The sequence below is a fragment of the Pinus tabuliformis genome, chromosome J (assembly GCF_031772625.1).
Source record: "Pinus tabuliformis cultivar Carrire ecotype Pingquan chromosome J, CPIR1, whole genome shotgun sequence".
Classification (NCBI taxonomy): domain Eukaryota; kingdom Viridiplantae; phylum Streptophyta; class Pinopsida; order Pinales; family Pinaceae; genus Pinus; species Pinus tabuliformis.
The window spans coordinates 405018923-405024265 of NC_142295.1; the positions used below are offsets into that span (position 1 = coordinate 405018923).

At 41.5% G+C, this 5343-nt stretch overlaps 1 pseudogene; it reads left to right on the forward strand.

Annotated features, from left to right (window-relative positions):
- The first annotated feature begins 1621 nt into the window (after positions 1-1621).
- Positions 1622-2946, forward strand: LOC149227535 (protein EXORDIUM-like 2 pseudogene; annotated as a pseudogene).
- Positions 2947-5343: the final 2397 nt, after the last annotated feature.

Here is a 5343-nt window from a genome sequence, read left to right on the forward strand (position 1 = left end):
AGCAGACTCGATGAAGGTAGGAGTGGAAAGCAAACTCAATGAAGTAGGTCGATGCCTACAAATATTTGAAGCGATGGGGATTGGTTTCTATTGTAGGTTGTTGCCTTCAAATATTGTAGCAAAGGGGATCAGTGTCTCATGTAGATGCCATTGATTCTAACGTATATAATTAAGGCTTCTGTACTAAGAGAACATAAGTGAAGGTACATGTCATATAATAAAGAGTTAGAATTTTGCTAGCAAAACTTAAACAAATATGCATAACTATTGATAGATCAGTCAAACAAGTGCATTCCTAATGCACACGCCGTGTGTTAACTTTTAAGGACCACTACTATAACTACCTTGACAAATGGAGGTAAGCAACGATGGAGAATACTCACCATCTACAAGCGAAGTATATATAGTGGGAGTTTATTGGAGAATAGAGTTTATTATAGTAGTCACTAAAGGTAGGAGATCACAACCAAATGTGAGAGGCAATATGGAGGTTGTAAAACTCAATGAGTTATGGATTTCATTAGTGTTTAGTGAATGGAAATGAAAAAAATAGGATGGTGTATTTTGTTTAGTAGAACATTACATTGACGATCATGGAAAATTCTTCAAGTTGAGAATACATTTGATTTGGATCAAACAATGAATATAGTATGCTAACGATATAGATTTTCTACGTGATTCATGACTTTTAGGAATGCTAGAATATATGCTCCCTTTACACTGCTTTTGAACTTGGACTAGGTTTCTTCATCTTTGAGACGAGACTTATCAATAAAATTAAAATTTGCCTCTTCCCTTTATAATAAAATATGCATGTACAAAACCTATAAAATTATTGGTGAAGTCTATATTTTATTGACATTTTCCCACACATTTCCCTTGACTTGGACTCAATTTTTCTCAAAGCTAAAAAGTAAGCTTAACCAAGAAAAGAGTTTAAGAAATGATTTAGCACAAGCACACATGGCATACTGTTTAAAGGAGTGACAAAAGTGGATTAAAGTGCCATTAAATTAAATTAAATAGAAGCCGTAAACATTGATTAATTTTATAAAAGATAAGGACATGGATAACATATCTCAACCGCCTAGCCTTATAACAATATATTTATGTTGAGTAATAGGATGCTATATCTTTTAGTTAGCGTCAGTTAAACTTAGCCCCCGCGGCTCCAGCTGTAGGGAACCCACGACCACAAGAGACACTCATCGTTAGCGGCGGGATAGTTGTCTCCACTGAAGGATAATGGATGCGTCAGTTAAACTTAGCCCCCACGGCTCCATCTGTAGGGACCCACGACCACAAGAGACACTCAGTTAGCGGCGGGATAGTTGTCTCCACTGAAGGATAGTGGAGACGCACGCGCATCCATGAGGAAGAGGAGATTGGGAAGGAAGCAGGAAATTAGGAATATCTCCATCCACTCACCTCACCTGCACGCACCACATCACTTTTTCTAACGGAGGATTTGGCATTTGGAACGTTCCAAAACCTCTTTACCTACGCGGTGAATGTTAATTATTTCTGTAATGCCGGCCAGCATGGCACCCCTCTGTCCATTGCTGTCCCCACCTCCTTCTGCGTAACCGCGTCCTCCACAACTCCCCCTACTTAAGCCCCATCCCTCTACTCTGCTCTTCAATCTCACAACCATCTTTTCTTCCCTCCTCTATCCCACTACCAGTGTTTGTAGCTTCATTCTTTCTTGATTGTTGTTATAAGCGAGTTCGATTCCTTTGGATCTCTTCTGATCGATCCATAGTGATAGTGAAGGTTGCAAGGTATTTTACCAGCTTGCCTTCAAAATTCAAATGGCTGCTTGTGGTTCGCGGCTTCGACTCACTGTGATCCTGCAGATGGGCGTGTTTTGTATGGCGGTATTGTGGGCATCTGCTGCTGCTGGTGGACAGTCCAGGAAACTTGCTGCTTTGGTGGAAGAGGCATCTGTTGTTTTGACTTACCATGATGGTCCTCTGCTCTCTGCCAGTGGGGTGATCCCTCTCCATTTGATTTGGTATGGGCAGTTCACCCCTGTTCAACGCTCCATTGTGGGGGATTTTGTACAATCTCTTGGGGCAAAGACGTCAGAGGGAAAAGCAAATCAGCCCTCCACCTCCACTTGGTGGAAGACCACGCACAAGTACGAGGGCACCCACTCTAACAACAAGGCCGCCCCATCCACATCCACATCCAGTGTTGTAATGCTTGGAAAACAGAAGGTGGACCAACGATACTCCCTCGGCAAGTCACTCAAGAGGACTGACATTGCTGCTCTGGTTGAAGCTGCCCTCAAGTCGGGTGCTCTGCCACCGAGGAAATCACCCGGAAATGCCAATGCTGTGTACTTGGTGCTCACCTCCAAGGATGTCACCGTGGAGGGTTTCTGCATGAGCTCCTGCGGATTCCATGCCAATCTCAATCTCAATGTATTATCAAGTACAGGAAGCCGAATGATGCAGGGGAAGGAGGAGAAGCATGAGCAGCTAATTCCATACGCGTGGGTTGGGAATTCTGCGAGTCAGTGCCCTGGGCAGTGCGCGTGGCCGTTTCATCAGCCCATGTATGGACCCCAGACTCCTCCCCTGGTGGCACCAAACGCAGACGTGGGCATCGATGGCATGATCATCAACATTGCCGCTGTTCTGGCAGGAGCAGCCACTAATCCGTTCAACACCGGCTACTTCCAAGGGGATGCCGCTGCACCTTTAGAGGCCGTCTCCGCCTGCTCCGGAATATATGGAAAGGGGGCTTACCCGGGCTTCCCCGGGGAGCTTCTGATGGATGAAACAAGTGGGGCGAGCTACAATGCCCGCGGAGTTAATGGACGGGCATATCTGCTGCCGGCTATGTGGGATCCGGCTACCAAATCTTGCCATCCTTTGGTATAATCATTTTTGTAATCCTAATCCTACGGGCGTAGGAAGAAGACGGTATTCTTTTATTCTTTTAAAAAGATATTATTCTTTTATTCTTTTAAAAAGATATTATAACACATTCTTTGAATCTGTTTCACATAAAATTTTCCCCATACCTATTGAAACTTGTTTGGTTCTCATCCATATTATGTGCATTGTGGAATTCCAAAGGTCCCCAAATGTTTTATTCTGAGCTTCTTTTCCACGCCATATCTCAAGGGGTTTTCTTCTGCAATGTTGAAGTGGGTAGGTTGTTCTGGAGATATGCTATGTCAGAGACTGCCTCTGCATGGAAAGAGTTCAACAATCCAGCACCCTTGAGCATGCACCTTCTTCCTCTGTAATCAAATTCTGCTGCAGGGAATATAGGATAGTATACTTCAGCTTTACCCCTTAAGGTGTGCGAAACTTTTGATGCATAAATCAATCGAAGGAGTGCTGGACAATCCTGCTGCGTTTCTTCTGTTCACATTGTCCAGGACTTGGACTGAAAATGGCAGGAGTTCATCTAAGTTATAAGAAGAGTTAACAGGTCGAAACGAGCACTGTGTTGTTGCTTGAACAGATGAATGGTGGTTCATGTTCACAACACAGCCCACAATGGCAGAATGCCAACTCGCAGAAGATGTTTGATAATTCGGGGCTGAATTAGTAGAAACCTTGTTGTAGTTTGTGAGATCATCAAACACATAATTTCCATTACCTTCTAATGCCATGATAACTAAATTCCTATCTTCTCAAACTCATAATAATAACATCACTCTCCTCACCAGCAAACCTATGGACCTTGGACCTTGGGTTGAGCTCAGCAAACTCTTAATGGCCAGTCCCCAATACTAGAGCAGAATCAACATCCCACGACAATTTGGAACAGAGTGTAATAAATGAAAAGCAGGGTATTTATTTACCAACTCAGAAGCAGACCCGGCAAAGAGCTTTCAGATAATTCTGCAATCTGCTCATTGCCCACCTTGGGCTTTGCTCTTTGTCAAGGGCTGGCAAGTCTAATGGATATGCTGTTGAGGAATAGGATGAGATTATCTATATTTACAGTTTCTTTCCTCTTCGATAAGCATGCTGCAATAGACTAAAATGCTAAAATAGAAATATCATATTGAAAATTTGAAGTTTAAAACTTAGCAAAGTAGGTAAAAAATTGGGATATCTGAGGCATTTTCTTCATCCGAGGCATTTCCTCCCGTGTTTCCACTTTATGTTGCCCGGGGCGGTGTTGCAAATTTTAATGCACAGAGTGAGGTTTAATGCACATTCATATATTTAGGAGAGCCCGAGAGCCCTTGTTGCCAAAAACATTCTGATTCTGAGGACCATATCTACTAAACGTCTCTGTCAAGATATCATCAAGAAATACATTGAACTCTTTTCATTTGCAAAAATGGATAATCATTTGCAAAAATGGATAACAACTCTTAGAAAGAAATATTCTACTGGATCATCTTTTGGAAAGGTCAGCTCTTGTGTTATTCTTCTCTTCTCTGTGTTAGGTAACTCTTTAGCATGTAAGATTCCCAATCGCGAAAATTTAGATTATGGACGGAACCTTGGAGAGAGGGAAAGGAGGTTTACAAAGTTTCAGTGGAATTTAAGACTCAGCTATCTCAACAGGGTTATGAAACACTCGCTGATGATTGAGATGAGAACAAAGCATATGTTTAGTTCTCAGGTTGGACATCAAAGTGGAACTAGGGTCTCCAATGAAATCTTACAAAAGAATGGAGTGCTTTAAGTGTGAAAGAAATAGTGAATAATTACAAGGAGTAGCCAGTTACCCTACTTATCTATATCTTCACCCTTTAGATAGTAGTATAACATTATTCTACTGTTACAAAAGAATGGAGTGCTTAAGTGTGCAAGAAATAATGAATAATTACAAGGAGTAGCCAGTTACCCTACTTATCTATATCTTCACCCTTTAGATAGTAGTATAACATTATTCTAATGTTATGGAGACACATTGTAATATTAGTATCAGTCCTACGGGATGAGGGAAGCAATAGGGATTTTTAAGAGCTTCAGTCCTTCAGTGGGAATAGACTATAGTACTTAGAACTAGATAATATCCTTATACTGACTCCTTTTTCCTAAGTTGTTCACTAGACCTATTATAACTTGATACTAGTGCTAAACCAAGGCCCCTACAAGACTATTTACCGTAACAGAAAATGTAAATTCGATTCTTGGTCTTACGTTGTACAATAGTACATTAAGAGTCTTCGAATTGGATTCTTTATAGTCATCTAGCAAACCCCAGCCTGAAGAGGACCCGTGGTGTAGTTGAGACCTATCAAAATTGAAAATGACTCGCACTCAAGCAAAGAAGTATTGGGCAAGTAAAGAGTCAATTGTTGGCACTGCACTTATGTTTAGCATTCATTTGTGTTACTCTGTACACAGTACAAAATTGTGA